At 48.6% G+C, this 20,438-nt stretch overlaps 1 long non-coding RNA gene across 1 annotated transcript in view; it reads right to left on the bottom strand.

Moving 5' to 3' along the window:
• Window positions 1–9,586, bottom strand: part of LOC119322274 — a 28,107-nt gene extending 18,521 nt beyond the window's left edge. Inside the window, exons 1-4 of the long non-coding RNA XR_005155494.1 lie at window positions 8,785–9,586; window positions 6,923–7,031; window positions 5,397–6,109; window positions 3,980–4,253 (exon numbers count right to left, since the gene is read on the bottom strand). This is a non-coding gene — a long non-coding RNA (uncharacterized LOC119322274). The remainder of the gene's footprint in view (window positions 1–3,979; window positions 4,254–5,396; window positions 6,110–6,922; window positions 7,032–8,784) is intronic.
• Between the last annotated feature and the right edge of the window lie 10,852 nt (window positions 9,587–20,438).

The raw sequence follows: 20,438 nt of genomic DNA, 5'->3' as shown, positions 1-20,438 counted from the left end.
GGGCCATGCCATAGATTAGTTTTCCCATTACCTGAGTCCATCGTAGAAAGAAGAAAAACATAATAGGGCTACAGACTCCCCTGCCCTCACGCATGCTGCCGCCGCCAGAATCCCATGGCTACAACCGACTCTCCAGCCCTCACGCACGCAGCCTCAGCTAGAAAATCAATCATAGGTCTTCGACGGAATCCAATCCTAACGCACGCCACTGCCATGCCCCCGTCGAAACTAGGCCTCCACCACGAGCATGGAGTAAACGGTCTCAAGTTCAGGCTATGAGCCACGTGCCCATGCCAAGATATTTTGACATTATCCTGGCCTATATGGGATCTCTGATGCTGACATCTTCCTTTGGCTATTTTTGATAGAGGATGATCCTATCTACCAGGTTGTTGCATCTGTGCAGCCCTAAGAAATTGCTCGATGGAGCACTGATCGTGGCTACAAGCACCTTAGCTAGATGCTTGATTCCTTCAGATCTGCAAGTTCTCCCATATGCATGTTGTAGGTGAATCTGCGTACCTTTGAAATCCATGGCTGGAGGAGGCAGCGACCACATATTAAAATTTTCATGACATGGATTTCATCCTTCCTTGCAAGTCATAGAACTGGAATTTGGATTGCGAAGGACCTGTAAGAACCACGATGGTTACTAAATGCATTGGTTTGTGAATTTTTGTTCCGTGCTTCAAATTTTTGCTTCTCACCTTTGGTTGTGTGATGCTAAGAATTGTCAAAGAATTGCAGCAAACAGAAGAATCAATCATGGATGAAGATGAATAATGCTATACTGTATCTAACAATCAAGGTAAGTTGCTGCAGTTAGCTCCTAGGAGACAAGTTAATTACTACTAACAACATTAACACTCTACGGAAGATTTGTCTCACACCTCAGCTACATGCTTCATTACCATAAATTTGCCAGTTCTCCCATAAACCGAGATAGATGGATGTGTGCTGCAGGTATAGTTTCTACTTATGCACGCACATGTAATTGTGTGTTATGTTTCGATGCAGTGTCAATAGATGGATGTGTGCTGCAGGTATAGTTTCTCCTCATACACGCACATGTAATTGTGTGTTATGTTTCGATGCAGTGTCAACCTACGGTACTACACAACTCACATGTTTGTGCATAAACAAAAATTTCATGTTCAGTGCAAGTCGGGTATAATCAACATGTTTATTTTGTCACGTTATAACTAAATAATGGGCAAGAAAGAAGAAGAAGCACTAACAAAAAAATAATCATTTGTGGGTAACAGATGGATATCTCTCTCCATTGAATTTTGTTGTCCAGACTTTTATTCTGGTCAAACTCTTTGGCTCTGCCCCATTGCAGACCATGGCAAACTATTGTTTCTCAAGGTCCCACTTAATTATTCTTTAATTGTAGATTGCAAGTGATTTAATTTCCTCCAATGCAGTAGTTAATATATAAGAGAATACCCAGATTTGAAAGTGAATCATAGGAAACTACAGATATGGGGTGAGGGGGGAATACAAGTCCTGAAGCTTTCCATCAGTCATCAATCAGATTAATCCGTACACACAAGATCTACATAGCATGTTGGATTTGTTGGTCTACAAAAGGTTTGATGTGCTTTATAACCTATGCATTAGTTAGTCCAAGAGGAGATTGCAACGCCAATACGGCCTACTAACACAATGACGCCATAGGGTCTGCACAATATTTGTTTTCATGGGGTGCTACAAATTCATTGCTAAGCAGAGAGATCAATCCTTCCCTGCCATGTATGTGAATATTAACTTCAATGTCCCTGGCTTTTTAAAAAGGGGAAATAATTTCAAACTCCCAGATTACTACACTTGGACTGTAAATATATTTCCTTATTTAGAAAAGCTTAAAGTTTGTATCTGCATTTGAATTAACAGGGAGTATGCCATTCGTTTGGATTTTAAACGATGTTGTTGCTAATATATCAAAGTGATTCAAAATTCTTAGCAAGATCGTATGGGTGCCCGATATGAACCTACATGTTCTTATAGCATGCAAAATATCTTTGCTTAGTAGTAGCTTTGACCAAATCACCAGAAGAACGGGCACCAGCCTGCAGTGTGACTGTAGATTAGCATTTATTTGAAGTGCCATTATGCTGGCCTTTCAAGATATGGTTTATTCGGATTTCATTTTCAGAATTCAACAAAAAAACTAAAATCCCAGTGTTATCCCTAAAGAAATCCAGTGTTACGAAAACATATATAAGAAAGGCTATGCATCTAGGAACATGCAACGTCCCTTTTGAATAATCATTACAATCATTAGATCACTAAACTATTAGCAGAAGGATGTAAGTTTAGCCTAACAGAAAAGGATCACTAAGTAAGTTTATGCTTCCAAGCACAGAGAGAAGGACATGATCAGCAATGGCAAAAGCAAATATTTACTACATAGTAAATAACCTGATATAGTTAAATTGTACACTGAGATGTAGAAACTTAACTCTACAGTCTCCGGTGCAGGCTACAAAAAACTTAAAATCCCTATGTTCTCTTGGTGATGAGGCTCTACTTCTGTTGCAATTTCTTTTCTGAAGTTTTGCTCACCTTCAGTGAGTCACAAAAATTCCATTTGCATCCCACTGCTCCACTTCCCACATATCTCTTTACTAACTGAGCACTATATCCTTGCCTCGGCCCATTATTGTTTTCTCCTGCTCAATCAATGCCCTTTGTCCCTTCGTAACCTTGAATCAAGTTGTGTAGTTCCCTACTTCCACCTTTCTTCAAATTTTCAGCTTTTTGGTATTTTGTCCCTTTCTTCTGCAGCTTTTGTTAATCAAGCCAGGAGCACAACTAAATTATCTCTACTCTCATATGTAACTCCAGCTCCAGCTTATCATTTTAGAAACAGCAAGTCAGTACAACTCAATTATATGCACTCTCATGTGTAATTGTCAGGAACAATTCAACTTTGAAAAGTAATAAATCTTACATATTTGTTTCATAATGGACAAGCCATATTTATTTTTACACTAAGAAGTTATAACAAACAAAAGAAAGAAAGGTTTCCACAATAGATCTCTAGCTTTGTGGTGTTTGTAAACATTCGACAGAGTAGAGAGTACCACTGTAGAATTTAGCATTGCCATTCCTTAAAACAGAAGCATCATGTCGATTAATTCACAGTAAAGAAAGTTATGGCCATGTATATAATGGAAATCTTGTGATGGTGCAACAATCATGTATATATATTAGGCACATGGTAGATTACTCTTGGATAAGCAATGATAGCATGCAAAAACTGTACTCTTTAATCTTGAAGCGGAATGTTGCCCATCTGGATCCAGTGAGTGATGCGCCATAGAGAGGGCACTTCTAGTGCTTCAGGAGTAATTTTTTTAGCGTCAGCAGCAACCATTAGGAATATCACCTGCATTGCAGAAGAATTAAGAAAACAAATGCAAGTTTCATATATCTAAAAAAAGATCAGTAGGTTAAGGAGACTCGAAAATAACATTTCTCTATATGTGTGATTTGTTAGAGTACAATGTTATAATTGTTTCTTTCACACAATGGGCAGTGGCTTCATACTCAATTGAATTTTAAGTACGAGCTCAATTCTCTAAAATTGGTATTTGTAATTATAAGAAGTAAAATATTAAGAAGAAAAGAACCAATGATTCCCACTTAAAATCCAAAGTACTCCAAGGATAAAAATGCATGTCCATACCAAATTAAAGTGGAATGGAGTTGTAAAAATTGTGGGATTACTATTTATGTGTTCCTTCGCTTGTCATGATTGTCCTCCCATTCTGCTAGCTGCCTACTCATTCCTTTCGTAAGAGCAAATTAATTGTACACCCTTTGATCCAAGTATATACAGAATAGCAGTCTGGTTGTTTTGTTAATACATATGCAAAACCAATGGAAGCATAACTGAACATATAATAAAAGCCTATATGGTTGAAAATAACCCATAATTTGATTAATACACAGAGACTGGAAACTGAATTACTCTGAATAACAGAACATCTGCAAGTAAGAACTGAAGATCTCAATCAGTTTTTGGTTCCGAGCACACATAATTAAACATGTAAGATCCGGTGAAAGGAAATCGACCATCATGAAGAAATGCATCAGGTATATCAGCAGTCCATGATTACAATGTGTATCAGGTCCTTTTTTTTGCTTCAGTAGCTGGCACTTCTGATCTCTCTTTAGAACTTGGGCGACTTGAAATGGTTATGCACTACAGGAACCCTCGTTGCTCGCCCTAACCATGCTTGCCACTGCTAGAATTTTTTTCGAACAAATGGTAAGCAATGAAACAAAATGAGAATGATGAAGAGATCAAAGAAGTGAAACATCAAGCAAACAAAATTGACTTCTACTCATTTATTTGCCCAAATGTAACTAATCTAAATGTAATACCCACTAATCTTTTATGCTATCGATTTTTCAGATCACTCTGAACAGAAGTCAACTAAAATTTATGGGCAACTTAGCACTCACTGTAGATGATAGTGGTAAATATAACAGGATAGATATGTTGTTTTCTTGTGTCTTGTCAGATATAAAAAAGATTTCAAAATGAACCATCCAGAGCAGAAAGAATTGCAGGTCACTGCTGCATCTCCATCGCCAGTCAATCAGCTCGTCCAGTCTAGTAGAAGATATCTTCAAGGTCTTTTTAGGTATATCTAGAAGGTTTTCCAACTCGTAAGTTTTCAGCTTCTCGGCTAAATGTAAGATATCAACCATTACTCAGAACAACAAGGTGCTTGCGACAAATGCAAGTATCAAATAAGGAGTAAAGCATACATCACATTTGAACTTTAAGTATATACATAAATAAAGCATCACAAAGTGCAGCCAGGTTGGCAAATAAAATTTCATTACTTTCAATCTAATGGAACCTATATCCACCTGACAACTTAAATCTTTAAATGGCAGCGGCAGTACAACATAGGCGGCTGAACTGATCATAGAAGCCAAAACAATTGTAATTGTTGATTCATGACCGGACGGATAGTTGCAACAACTGTTATGAACCTAGCTAGTCATGCCATCTGCAGGGGATTAGGAAGACAAGGGGAAGGAGGAGATAATATTGCGAGAGAATATATTGATTCTTGCTTGCTCCCAAAGAATAAAATGCCTGCTCGTATATAGAGCTAACTTAACTTTGACCCGAAAGACATGGAGATAGTCGGAAGTATCAAGCTCGGGCAAGATGCGTTATATGGTTATTGAGCTGAAATGTGTATATGAATTACAATTAGAGGCTCTCCTGTTGCAATAACTTCTGCATTAATTTATGCTTGGAAAATGTATGTCCGTACTGCAGTATTATGAGCTCAACGCATGAGACTACTGTACTGTAAATCATGTCATGAGTGTAATCATGAAACTGTTCGAGGCCAAGTGCTGACCTTCTTCGATGGAGACAGAGAAACTGAAACCAATCTGGTGAGCAGGAAGTTCTCAGGCGTGAGTTCCCAGTGTATGGACCCATGAAGTGCAGACGTGGACGACGCTTTCAGAAACTCAATTAGACAATCTGCACTAGAGAACGACACCCAGCCTCCGATAGCGAGGGGGAACTCGCGCTTCTTGTGCCACGGAGACGGCGACGGCGCAGGGGGGCTGCAGCAGCTGGTCCAGCCTGGCACGGTGGCCGGCGCGGATGACCTCGTGGCTGTTGGCGACACAAAGCCACACCTGGCTCTCTGCCGTCATCTGCTGGAGCCAGAGCGCCGCGACGCGTCGCCCCAACAGAGCACGCCGGCCGCCTTGTCGTCCTCCGCCGCGACGCCTCGGCCCGCCAAGGCCAGCTTCAAGGGCGACAAGGCGTGTAGGAACGCCGGCGCGTCCCCTCGCCCCACTCCTGGGCTCGGGCGAAGCGGACGCCCACGGCAAGCGCGCCGGTGGCGCGTGCCCGTCTGCTTAGCGTCCTCCGCCGCGACGCCTCGGCCCGCCCCCGCCAAGGCTAGATCCAAGGCCGACAAGGCGTGCAGGAACGCCGCCGCGACGCCTCGCCCCATTACTGGGCTCGGGCGGAGCGGACGCCGCGGCAAGCGCGCCGCTGCCCGTTTGTGAAGGCCGGCAGTGGATAAGGCGGGGCTGTGGTGGTGGTGCCGGGGTCCTTTTTGCAAAAAACGAATCATTATCTCAGGAAGAAACATACTTTAAATTATACTGCGGGTTAAATACTAAAAAAGGGAGGGGCTTTTTAGAAAAAATACTAATGACGGACAAGCAGAAACCCAATTTGCTTTATTATTAGGTAGAGATTAGGTAGAGATAGAGAGGTAGAGATAACTCCTACTAAAGCATATGATGCGTCAAAATAGCTTTCACCTGCCTCTACGATTCAGCAATGCCATAATTTTTTTAAAAACCTTGACTCCATCGTGAGAAGAAGACAAGATATACAGGGCCATGCCATAGATTAGTTTTCCCATTACCTGAGTCCATCGTTGAAAGAAGAAAAACATAATAGGGCTACAGACTCCCCTGCCCTCACGCATGCTGCCACCGCCAGAATCCCATGGCTACAACCGACTCTCCAGCCCTCAAGCACGCAGCCTCAGCTAGAAAATCAATCATAGGTCTTCGACGGAATCCAATCCTAACGCACGCCACTGCCATGCCCCCGTCGAGACTAGGCCTCCACCACGAGCATGGAGTAAACGGTCTCAAGTTCAGGCTATGAGCCACGTGCCCATGCCAAGATATTTTGACATTATCCTGGCCTATATGGGATCTCTGATGCTGACATCTTCCTTTGGCTATTTTTGATAGAGGATGATCCTATCTACCAGGTTGTTGCATCTGTGCAGCCCGAAGAAATTGCTCGATGGAGCACTGATCGTGGCTACAAGCACCTTAGCTAGATGCTTGATTCCTTCAGATCTGCAAGTTCTCCCATATGCATGTTGTAGGTGAATCTGCGTACCTTTGAAATCCATGGCTGGAGGAGGCAGCGACCACATATTAAAATTTTCATGACATGGACTTCATCCTTCCTTGCAAGTCATAGAACTGGAATTTGGATTGCAAAGGACCTGTAAGAACCACGATGGTTACTAAATGCATTGGTTTGTGAATTTTTTGTTCCGTGCTTCAAATTTTTGCTTCTCACCTTTGGTTGTGTGATGCTAAGAATTGTCAAAGAATTGCAGCAAACAGAAGAATCAATCATGGATGAAGATGAATAATGCTATACTGTATCTAACAATCAAGGTAAGTTGCTGCAGTTAGCTCCTAGGAGACAAGTTAATTACTACTAACAACATTAACACTCTACGGAAGATTTGTCTCACACCTCAGCTACATGCTTCATTACCATAAATTTGCCAGTTCTCCCATAAACCGAGATAGATGGATGTGTGCTGCAGGTATAGTTTCTCCTCATACACGCACATGTAATTGTGTGTTATGTTTCGATGCAGTGTCAACCTACAGTACTACACAACTCGCATGTTTGTGCATAAACAAAAATTTCATGTTCAGTGCAAGTCGGGTATAATCAGCATGTTTATTTTGTCACGTTATAACTAAATAATGGGCAAGAAAGAAGAAGAGGCACTAACAAAAAATAATCATTTGTGGGTAACAGATGGATATCTCTCTCCATTGAATTTTGTTGTCCAGACTTTTATTCTGGTCAAACTCTTTGGCTCTGCCCCATTGCAGACCATGGCAAACTATTGTTTCTCAAGGTCCCACTTAATTATTCTTTAATTGTAGATTGCAAGTGATTTAATTTCCTCCAATGCAGTAGTTAATATATAGGAGAATACCCAGATTTCAAAGTGAATCATAGGAAACTACAGATATGGGGTGAGGGGGGAATACAAGTCCTGAAGCTTTCCATCAGTCATCAATCAGATTAATCCGTACACACAAGATCTACATAGCATGTTGGATTTGTTGGTCTACAAAAGGTTTGATGTGCTTTATAACCTATGCATTAGTTAGTCCAAGAGGAGATTGCAATGCCAATACGGCCTACTAACACAATGACGCCATAGGGTCTGCACAATATTTGTTTTCATCGGTGCTACAAATTCATTGCTAAGCAGAGAGATCAATCCTTCCCTGCCATGTATGTGAATATTAACTTCAATGTCTCTGGCTTTTTAAAAAGGGGAAATAATTTCAAACTCCCAGATTACTACACTTGGACTGTAAATAAATTTCCTTATTTAGAAAAGCTTAAAGTTTGTATCTGCATTTGAATTAACAGGGAGTATGCCAGTCATTTGGATTTTAAACGATGTTGTTGCTAATATATCAAAGTGATTCAAAATTCTTAGCAGGATCGTATGGGTGCCCGATATGAACCTCATTGTTCTTATAGCATGCAAAATATCTTTGCTTAGTAGTAGCTTTGACCAAATCACCAGAAGAACGGGCGCCAGCCTGCAGTGTGAGTGTAGATTAGCATTTATTTGAAGTGCCATTATGCTGGCCTTTCAAGATATGGTTTATTTGGATTTCATTTTCAGAATTCAACAAAAAAACTAAAATCCCAGTGTTATCCCTAAAAAAATCCAGTGTTATGAAAACATATATAAGAAAGGCTATGCATCTAGGAACATGCAACGTCCCTTTTGAATAATCATTATAATCATTAGATCACTAAACTATTAGCAGAAGGATGTAAGTTTAGCCTAACAAAAAAGGATCGCTAAGTAAGTTTATGCTTCCAAGCACAGAGAGAAGGACATGATCAGCAATGGCAAAAGCAAATATTTACTACATAGTAAATAACCTGATATAGTTAAATTGTACACTGAGATGTAGAAACTTAACTCTACAGTCTCCGGTGCAGGCTACAAAAAACTTAAAATCCCTATGTTCTCTTGGTGATGAGGCTCTACTTCTGTTGCAATTTCTTTTCTGAAGTTTTGCTCACCTTCAGTGAGTCACAAAAATTCCATTTGCATCCCGCTGCTCCACTTCCCACATATCTCTTTACTAACTGAGCACTATATCCTTGCCTCGGCCCATTATTGTTTTCTCCTGCTCAATCAATGCCCTTTTTCCCTTCGTAATCTTGAATCAAGTTGTGTAGTTCCCTACTTCCACCTTTCTTCAAATTTTCAGCTTTTTGGTATTTTGTCCCTTTCTTCTGCAGCTTTTGTTAATCAAGTCAGGAGCACAACTTAATTATCTGTACTCTCATATGTAACTCCAGCTCCAGCTTATCATTTTAGAAACAACAAGTCAGCACAACTCAATTATATGCACTCTCATGTGTAATTGTCAGGAACAATTCAACTTTGAAAAGTAATAAATCTTACATATTTGTTTCGTAATGGACAAGCCATATTTATTTTTACACTAAGAAGTTATAACAAACAAAAGAAAGAAAGGTTTCCACAATAGATCTCTAGCTTTGTGGTGTTTGTAAACATTCGACAGAGTAGAGTGTACCACTGTAGAATTTAGCATTGCCATTCCTTAAAACAGAAGCATCGTGTCGATTAATTCACAGTAAAGAAAGTTATGGCCATGTATATAATGGAAATCTTGTGATGGTGCAACAATCATGTATATATATTAGTGGTAGGACTAGGGTTCCTACCGGCTCTACTGCGTAGGTTGTAGGGGCAAAGAGGAAGTGGACGCGGCGAGGAGCGGGCGCGCCGGCGGCAGGGCGCCGTCGCGGCTAGGGTTGAGGGCGGTGGCGGCTAGGTTGCGGCGGCTAGGGTTTCCGGCTCCTCTAGGAGCCGGGCAACAAAAGATAATAATAGTCTTTATTGCTTCCATCCAAAAGAGTCTTACAATCTATATTTATATCCTAGATAACTAGTAGAAGAATCAATCCTGAGATAACTTGCCTAATCTGAATAAAACTAAGGTAACTTGCGGGCCTAAGCCTGCCTGTTGGGCCTGCGGCAGCCATAGACCTGGCCGGTCATAACATCTCTCCCCGCCTGCGCAAACAGCTCGTCCTCGAGCTGAAAGTCTGGATAGTGTTGACGGAAATCCTCATGCTACTCCCAAGTCGCCTCTTCCTCCGGAAGGCCCGCCCACTGAATTAGGATGAACCAGACGCCACGACGGAGCTGAGCCTACAACACATTTGCTGGCTCTGGAAGAATGCGACCATCGGCGGTTGGAGGAAGCGTCGGAGGAGCCGCCGGTGGCTCGCCACGGAAAGGTTTGAGCAGCCCCACATGGAACACGTCGTGGATGCGGGCGTGGGCTGGAAGCTGAAGACGATAGGCCACCTTCCCAATGCGCTCCACGACAGGGATGCCCGGCGTAGCGAGGGCCAAGCTTGAGCTTTGCGCGCGGGTCCAGTGACTGCGTAGAGCGGTGGGAGAAGACGCAGCCACACCCAGTCACCCACTGCGAACTCCGCCTCGCGATGATGATCGTCGTAGTAGTGCTTGGCCGTCTGTTGGGCCTGAAGGAGACGCTGACGGACCTCAGCCAGCATCTCATCACGGGTGCGGATAAGGTCACCCGCTACTGCTGTCCGAGCCGTCTCCGGGTCGACCGGAAGTATAGGCGGGGGTGGTCGACCATAGACCACCTCAAATGGTGTCGCGCGCAGGGCGGAGTGATAAGAAGTGTTGTAGCAGTACTCCGCCCAAGATAGCCAGTCCACCCAAGCGCGAGGTCGATCACCTGTCACACAACGCAAATACATGGCAATGACCTTGTTAACCACCTCAGACTGACCGTTCGTCTAAGGATGGAACGCCGTACTCAGGCAGAGCTGGACACCCACCATCCTGAAGAGGTCGCGCCAGACATGGCCCGTGAAGATTGGGTCCCGATCACTGACGATCAACGTCGGGAACCCGTGTAGACAGACTATGCCGTCGAAGAAAGCCCGGGCCACGGATGCCGCTGTGTACGGATGGCCCAACGCGATGAAGTAGGCGTACTTAGAGAAGCGATCGACCACCGTGAGGATGACTCACTTGCCCCCTACCTTGGGAAGGCCCTCGATGAAGTCCAGGGAGATATCCGCCCAAACCTGAGACGGCACCTCCAAGGGCTGAAGGAGCCCCGCCGGTCTCAGGGTCTCTGTCTTGTTGCGCTGGCAAGTCTGACAAGACCGAACCCAGTCGCGGACCAGGGCACGATCGCCAAGGATGTAGAAGTCGGCGCGAAGACGATGGAGGGTTTTCTGCACACCCTCATGGCCCGCCGAGTGAGCGAGCTGCAACACCTGGTGACGGAGATCATCATGCGCCGGAACAAAGATCCGGCGTCCATGCAGGAGCAGTCCGTCAGAGAAGCGCGAGGGCTCCTCCAAGTCGCCGACCGCGAGCTGATGCTGAAGAAGTGCGGCGTCATCGGCCGTCGCAGTGGCGCGTCGAATGTCGGTGAAGAGACCGAACGATGGCCCGAAGCGGATGCACAGGGCCGTCCCGACGGACGCGTCGGCGGTTGGCGCGAGGTCGGAATCGCGACGGGATAGCGCGTCGGCCACGGTGTTAAGACGGCCCGGCCGATACTCGACGGAGAAGTCGAAGCCGAAGAGCTTGCTGATCCACTGGTGCTGCGGTACGGTCGACAGCCGTTGATCCAGCATGAACTTCAGGCTGTAGTGGTCCGTGCGAATGTGGAAGGTCCGCCCCCACAAGTATGGCCGCCAATGACGCACGGCCTGGACGAGGCCAATGAGCTCCCGCTCGTAAGCGGCCAACTTAAGATGGCGCGGAGCGAAAGGCCGGCTGAAGAAGGCGAGGGGCCCATCGCCCTGATGAAGTACGGCGCCGAACCTGGTGCCCGAGGTGTCACAGTCCACCACGAACGGACGGTCGAAGTCGGGCATCTGGAGGACGGGGCCCGTCGTGAGGGCCCCCTTGAGGGCCTCGAATGCCGTCGTCGCCTCAGCGTCCCAGGCGAAGGCGTCGCGGCGAAGCAACCGCGTGAGGGGCGCCGCGATGAGTCCGAACTCCCAGATAAATTTCCGGTAGTAGCCAGCGAGTCCGAGGAACCCGCGAAGAGCCCGCGTGAGTGAGGCGTCGGCCAGGCGGAGACGGCCGCCACCTTATCGGCGTCCATAGCCACTCCGTCGGCCGAGATGACATGGCCGAGGTAGGCGACGGTAGGTGTCCCGAACGAGCACTTTGAGCGCTTAAGGTGGAGGTGGTGCGCCCGAAGCTCGTTGAAGACGATGGCGACGTGCTGGAGATGTTCGGCCCAGGTGGCGCTGTAGATAAGAATGTCATCAAAGAAAACAAGCACAAACCGCCGTAAGTAGGGTCGAAGGACGTCGTTCATCAGGGCTTGGAAAGTCGCCGGGGCGTTGGCGAGGCCGAAAGGCATCACCAAGAACTCGAAGTGGCCATGGTGGGTGCGAAACGCCGTCTTGGCGATGTCGTCCGGATGCATGCGCACCTGATGATAGCCCGACCGAAGATCGAGCTTGGTGAAGAAGCGTGCCCCATGGAGCTCATCCAAGAGCTCGTCGACCACCGGTATAGGGAACTTGTCCTTGAGCGTGAGTGCGTTGAGGGCGCGGTAGTCGATGCAGAAGCGGCATGTGCCGTCGGACTTACGGACGAGAAGCACCGGCGCCGTGAAGGGTGACGTGGAGATCCGGATGATGCCTGCGGCGAGCATCAGGGCACACTGGCGCTCCAACTCATCCTTCTGCAGCTGGGGGTAGCGGTAGGGCCGTACCGCCACCGGAGTGGAGCCTGGTACGAGGTGAATATGATGTTCGTACACCCGGGCAGGCGGAAGACCCCGCGGAGCGTCGAAGAGGTCGTTGTGCTGCTCTAGAAGAGAATCCAGCAGGGGGTGCTCAGCCTCCGAGGACGCGGCAGCCAGCTGAAGATGTGGCACGGCAGCCGCGGCGCCCCCAATGCCCTCCCACCGGATGCGGCGTCCCTGCCGCCAGAATGTCATCATGAGTGCGTCGAAATCCCATAGGATGGGGCCGAGGGTCCGGAGAAAGTCCACCCCGAGGATGAAGTCGAAGCAGCCGAGATCGATCCCTGCACAAGTGATGGAAAAGTGTTCGTCGCCGATGGAGATGGGAACGTCGCGGGCTAGCCCATGGCACCGGAGGCGATCACTGTTCGCCACTATGATCCGCAGGCGCTCCCCGCCCGTCGTCGAGAGGGCTAGCCGACGCATGGTCGATTCGGGCAGAAAGTTGTGTGTGGAGCCCGTATCTAGCAGGGCCACCAGGTGCTCGCCATGGATCGTCACCGGCAGCAGCATGGTCTGCTCGCCCCGGATGCCGGCCAGGGCGTGAAGGGAGACGACGCACGCCGTCGCTGCGGAATCCGCGGCCGCGTCCTCGGGCGCCGCAGGCGGATGTAACGGATCGGGCGAGTCGTTCTCCTCGGTGTAGTCGACCGTCTCTAAATAAAAGAGGCGGGGGCAGACATGGGTCAGCGTATAGGGCTCATCACAGTTGAAGCAGAGACCCTGACGGCGACGCTCCTGCTGGTCGGCCGGTGACAGCCGACGGAAGGGCCGTGCGGCAGCCGGGGATGTGGCCGTCGCGGATGGGAGAGGCCGACCCGGGGCTGAGGAAGTCGGTGCTGGCCGACTGGGCTGGCGGCCACTCCGTCCGAGTGGCGGCTGCAGTGCCTGGGCCCGCTGCTCGAAGGCCCGGGCGTAGTACATGGCCGTCTGGAGATTGGGGGGATCCCGGAGCTCGATGTCCACGCGGATATGGTCCGGCAGACCGCCCACAAAGAGCTCGGCGCGCTGGGTCGCGGAGACGCCCGACGCGTGGCATGCCAGGGCCTGGAAGCGATCGGCGTAGTCCTGCACCGTAGATGTGAATGGTAAACGGCCGAGGGCCGCCAGTCGGCTCCCGCGGATAGGAGGCCCAAAACGGAGAAGACAGAGCTCCTGGAAGCGCTCCCACGGTGGCATGCCGCCCTCGTCCTGCTCGAGGGCGTAGTACCAGGTCTGTGCTGCGCCTCGAAGATGATAGGACGCGAGCCAGGTACGATCTGAAGCGAGTGTCCGCTGCCCTCGAAAGAACTGATCGCACAGGCTGAGCCAGTTGAGGGGGTCCTCCATGCCCTCGTAGGTGGCGAAGTCGAGTTTGGCGAACAGCGGCGGTGTCTGCTGCGGCCCGCCGTGCTGAGCAGGCGTGGGGGCTCGGAAGAGTGAAGCCGGAGGTGCCTGATCGGAGTAGTCCGGGTACTGGCCGGCGGGGCCGGATGGCCCGCCGAACTGCGGAAACGGAGTCGGCTCAACCGGGGTCGTGGTGTAGACTGGTGAAGGCGAAGACCCCGCCGCCCATGCTGGCAGGGGGGACGGGGACGGGGGAAACTGGACCTGATGGATCGGTAACCCGGTAGTCGAGGCCGCGCCCGAGGTGGTCCCGGCTGATGAGGGCGCGGAGAATGGCGGTGGACGCAGGCCCTGGGACGCCGTCGGCGGCAGCTGCTGGGCCGGCCATGCGGGGAACGACATCTGCTGAACCGGCCAGACGGTGGGCGGCAGCTGCTGCAGCTAGGAGGCGGCCGAGGTGGCTGGCGGCAAAGGCCAGAGGGGCGCCGCGGCCGGCGCTGGCCCGGATGCCAATCTCGCCTGGATCGGCCCGAACAGGGGCCCGCCGTACGTGGCCGCGCCCTGGTACGGTCCTGGTGGTGGCGCGAAGGGGCTCGCCCCGCCCCCGTACTGCGGCTGCTGCTGTAGGAGAAGACCAGGGGCGGCGATCGGGGCCGATGGCGGTTGAGCATATTGCTGGTGGAGCTGAAGCCCGTGGACGACGGTGACGAGGTGATGTAGCGTGGCGGCGAGCTGCTCCGGAGACAAGGCGGCCAGCGGTGGTGGTGGAGATGCGCCCGGAGACGCCGGTGCAGGTGGTGCCGAGGAGGAGACGGGACACGCCAGCGAGGTCCCGGCGGATGTGGTCGGCGCGGTGATGCTTGGCGCCGTCATCATGGGCGCGATGGTGCCGACGGGCAGCGGCGGCGGTGATGGCGGCATCGACATGATCACAACATGGTCTCTGAATACCAAATTGGTAGGACTAGGGTTCCTACCGGCTCTACTGCGTAGGTTGTAGGGGCAAAGAGGAAGTGGGCGCGGCGAGCAGCGGGCGCGCCGGCGGCAGGGCACCGTCGCCGCTAGGGTTGAGGGCGGTGGCGGCTAGGTTGCGGCGGCTAGGGTTTTCGGCTCCTCTAGGAGCCGGGCAACAAAAGATTATAATAGTCTTTATTGCTTCCATCCAAAAGAGTCTTACAATCTATATTTATATCCTAGATAACTTGTAGAAGAGTCAATCCTGAGATAACTTGCCTAATCTGAATAAAACTAAGGTAACTTGCTGGCCTAAGCCTGCCTGTTGGGCCTGCGGCGGCCATAGACCTGGCCGGTCATAACAATTAGGCACATGGTAGATTACTCTTGGATAAGCAATGATAGCATGCAAAAACTGTACTCTTTAATCTTGAAGCGGAATGTTGCCCATCTGGATCCAGTGAGTGATGCGCCATAGAGAGGGCACTTCTAGTGCTTCAGGAGTAATTTTTTTTAGCGTCAGCAGCAACCAAGGAATATCACCTGCATTGCAGAAGAATTAAGAAAACAAATGCAAGTTTCATATATCTAAAAAAAGATCAGTAGGTTAAGGAGACTCGAAAATAACATTTCTCTATATGTGTGATTTGTTAGAGTACAATGTTATAATTGTTTCTTTCACACAATGGGCAGTTGCTTCATACTCAATTGAATTTTAAGTACGAGCTCAATTCTCTAAAATTGGTATTTGTAATTATAAGAAGTAAAATATTAAGAAGAAAAGAACCAATGATTCCCACTTAAAATCCAAAGTACTCCAAGGATAAAAATGCATGTCCATACCAAATTAAAGTGGAATGCAGTTGTAAAAATTGTGGGATTACTATTTATGTGTTCGTTCGCTTGACATGATTGTCCTCCCATTCTGCTAGCTGCCTACTCATTCCTTTCATAAGAGCAAATTAATTGTACACCCTTTGATCCAAGTATATACATAATAGCAGTCTGGTTGTTTTGTTAATACATATGCAAAACCCATGGAAGCATAACTGAACATATAATAAAAGCCTATATGGTTGAAAATAACCCATAATTTGATTAATACACAGAGACTGGAAACTGAATTACTCTGAATAACAGAACATCTGCAAGTAAGAACTGAAGATCTCAATCAGTTTTTGGTTCCGAGCACACATAATTAAACATGTAAGATCCGGTGAAAGGAAATCGACCATCATGAAGAAATGCATCAGGTATATCAGCAGTCCATGATTACAATGTGTATCAGGTCCTTTTTTTTGCTTCAGTAGCTGGCACTTCTGATCTCTCTTTAGAACTTGGGCGACTTGAAATGGTTATGCACTACAGGAACCCTCGTTGCTCGCCCTAACCATGCTTGCCACTGCTAGAATTTTTTTCGAACAAATGGTAAGCAATGAAACAAAATGAGAATGATGAAGAGATCAAAGAAGTGAAACATCGAGCAAACAAAATTGACTTCTACTCATTTATTTGCCCAAATGTAACTAATCTAAATGTAATACCCACTAATCTTTTATGCTATCGATTTTTCAGATCACTCTGAACAGAAGTCAACTAAAATTTATGGGCAACTTAGCACTCACTGTAGATGATAGTGGTAAATATAACAGGATAGATATGTTGTTTTCTTGTGTCTTGTCAGATATAAAAAAGATTTCAAAATGAACCATCCAGAGCAGAAAGAATTGCAGGTCACTGCTGCATCTCCATCGCCAGTCAATCAGCTCGTCCAGTCTAGTAGAAGATATCTTCAAGGTCTTTTTAGGTATATCTAGAAGGTTTTCCAACTCGTAAGTTTTCAGCTTCTCGGCTAAATGTAAGATATCAACCATTACTCAGAACAGCAAGGTGCTTGCGACAAATGCAAGTATCAAATAAGGAGTAAAGCATACATCACATTTGAACTTTAAGTATATACATAAATAAAGCATCACAAAGTGCAGCCAGGTTGGCAAATAAAATTTCATTACTTTCAATCTAATGGAACCTATATCCACCTAACAACTTAAATCTTTAAATGGCAGCGGCAGTACAACATAGGCGGCTGAACTGATCGTAGAAGCCAAAACAATTGTAATTGTTGATTCATGACCGGACGGATAGTTGCAACAACTGTTATGAACCTAGCTAGTCATGCCATCTGCAGGGGATTAGGAAGATAAGGGGAAGGAGGAGATAATATTGCGAGAGAATATATTGATTCTTGCTTGCTCCCAAAGAATAAAATGCCTGCTCGTATATAGAGGTAACTTAACTTTGACCCGATAGACATGGAGATAGTCCGAAGTATCAAGCTCGGGCAAGATGCGTTATATGGTTATTGAGCTGAAATGTGTATATGAATTACAATTAGAGGCCCTCCTGTTGCAATAACTTCTTCATTAATTTATGCTTGGAAAATGTATGTCCGTATTGCAGTATTATTAGCTCAACGCATGAGACTACTGTACTGTAAATCATGTCATGAGTGTAATCATGAAACTGTGCGAGGCAAAGTGCTGACCTTCTTCGATGGAGACAGAGAAACTGAAACCAATCTGGTGAGCAGGAAGTTCTCTGGCGTGAGTTCCTAGTGTATGGACCCATGAAGTGCAGACGTGGACGACACTTTCAGAAACTCAATTAGACAATCTGCACTAGAGAACGACACCCAGCCTCCGACAGCGAGGGGGAACTCGCGCTTCTTGTGCCACGACTCAGGGTGGACGACACGAGCGGTCTTTCGGACCGGCTCGTGGCCCGCTCGGTCCGGGCCAGCTCGGTCCAAGCCCGATGGAAAAAACAGCCGGTCCGAGCTGCAGAATCTGGCCCGAAAGTTTGTCGGTCCGGTCCGGGCTTTCACCGAGCCAGCTCGCAGGACCGAGAAACCGAAGCATCGGCGTGGCGGGGGCGGCGGCACGGTGAGCACCGAGTGGGGCGTGGCTGGGGCGTGCGGGCGGCATGGCGGGGGCGTGGCGGGGCTGTGGCGAGTGCGTGGCGACCCAGGCATGGTGGGGGCGCAAGAAACTGTCGCCGTTCATGTCCGCCGCCGCGGGGGCCGTCGTCCACGCGGCCACTCGACTCGCTGGCCCTGGAAACTATGTCCACTGGACGCAGCCCACTCGGATCTGTCGTATGCACCAACGAAAACGACGTGGGAGGACCTGCATCGCCGCATCGGGCATCGTCTTTTTCATCTCCGTTCACCGACCGTCGTGCTAAATTCGTCGCCGATGAGCTCGCTCTGGTGATCTTCTTGGCTCCTCTAGCTCCCTCTGACTCTTCCAAAGCTGCCTGACATCTCCACGTCGAGCTCCGCTGCCTCCAGCGCCCTCCCCGCGTCGCCATGCTCCGGCGCGTGCTCTGTGGTGAACTCCGGCCGGTCCAAACGAGCCGCTCGGTCCGGCTCGGGCTTCGTCCCTGCCGGTCCGGTCCCGGGAAACAGGACCGTGACGCTGCTCGGTCCGGTCCGGTCCGGACCGCCGACGGCCGGTCCAAAGGACAGCTCGGTCAGGGACCGGACCGGCCCGGACCGTGTCCACCATGCGCCACGACGACGGCGACGGCGCAGGGGGGCTGCAGCAGCTATTCCAGCCTGGCACGGTGGCCGGCGCCGATGACCTCGTGGCTGTTGGCGACACAAAGCCACACCTGGCTCTCTGCCGTCATCTGCTGGAGCCGGAGCGCCGCGACGCGTCGCCCCAACAGAGCACGCCGGCCGCCTTGTCGTCCTCCGCCGCGATGCGTCGCCCCAACAGAGCACGCCGGCCGCCTTGTCGTCCTCCGCCGTGACGCCTCGGCCCGCCAAGGCCAGCTTCAAGGTCGACAAGGCGTGTAGGAACGCCGGCGCGACCCCTCGCCCCACTCCTGGGCTCGGGCAAAGCGGACGCCCACGGCAAGCGCGCCGGCGGCGCGTGCCCGTCTGCTTATCGTCCTCCGCCGCGACGCCTCGGCCCGCCCCCGCCAAGGCTAGCTCCAAGGCCGACAAGGCGTGCAGGAACGCCGCCGCGACGCCTCGCCCCATTACTGGGCTCGGGCGGAGCGGACGCCACGGCAAGCGCGCCGCTTGCCCGTTTGTGAAGGCCGGAAGTGGATAAGGCGGGGTTGTGGTGGTGTCCTTTTTGCAAAAAATGAATCACTATCTCAGGAAGAAACATACTTTAAATTGTACTGCGGGTTAAATACTAAAAAAGGGAGGGGCTTTTTAGCAAAAATGCTAATGACGGACAAGCAGAAACCCAATTTACTTTATTATTAGGTAGAGATTAGGTAGAGATAGAGAGGTAGAGATAACTCCTACTAAAGCATATGCTGCGTCAAAATAGCTTTCACCTGCCTCTACGATTCAGCAATGCCATAATTTTTTTAGAAACCTTGACTCCATCGTGAAAAGAAGACAAAATATACAGGGCCATGCCATAGATTAGTTTTCCCATTACGTGAGTCCACGAAAGAAGAAAAACATAATAGGGCTACAGACTCCCCTGCCCTCGCGCACGCTGCCGCCGCCAGAATCCCATGGCTACAACCGACTCTCCAGCTCTCACGCACGCAGCCTCAGCTAGAAAATCAATCCTAGGTCTTCGACGGAATCCAATCCTAACGCACGCCACTGCCATGCCCCCGTCGAGACTAGGCCTCCACCACGAGCATGGAGTAAACGGTCTCAAGTTCAGGCTATGAGCCACATGCCCATGCCAAGATATTTTGACATTATCCTGGCCTATATGGGATCTCTGATGCTGACATCTTCCTTTGGCTATTTTTGATAGAGGATGATCCTATCTACCAGGTTGTTGCATCTGTGCAGCCCTAAGAAATTGCTCGATGGAGCACTGATCGTGGCTATAAGCACCTTAGCTAGATGCTTGATTCCTTCAGATCTGCAAGTTCTCCCATATGCATGTTGTGGGTGAATCTGCGTACCTTTGAAATCCATGGCTGGAGGAGGCAGCGACCACATATTAAAATTTTCATGACATGGACTTCATCCTTCCTTGCAAGTCATAGAACTGGAATTTGGATTGCAAAGGACCTGTAAGAACCACGATGGTTACTAAATGCATTGGTTTGTGAATTTTTTGTTCCGTGCTTCAAATTTTTGCTTCTCACCTTTGGTTGTGTGATGCTAAGAATTGTCAAAGAATTGCAGCAAACAGAAGAATCAATCATGGATGAAGATGAATAATGCTATACTGTATCTAACAGTCAAGGTAAGTTGCTGCAGTTAGCTCCTAGGAGACAAGTTAATTACTACTAACAACATTAACACTCTACGGAAGATTTGTCTCACACCTCAGCTACATGCTTCATTACCATAAATTTGCCAGTTCTCCCATAAACCGAGATAGATGGATGTGTGCTGCAGGTATAGTTTCTCCTTATACACGCACATGTAATTGTGTGTTATGTTTCGATGCAGTGTCAACCTACAGTACTACACAACTCGCATGTTTGTGCATAAACAAAAATTTCATGTT

The sequence above is a fragment of the Triticum dicoccoides genome, chromosome 1B (assembly GCF_002162155.2).
Source record: "Triticum dicoccoides isolate Atlit2015 ecotype Zavitan chromosome 1B, WEW_v2.0, whole genome shotgun sequence".
NCBI lineage: Eukaryota > Viridiplantae > Streptophyta > Magnoliopsida > Poales > Poaceae > Triticum > Triticum dicoccoides.
This window is presented reverse-complemented; position numbering and strand designations above follow the sequence as displayed.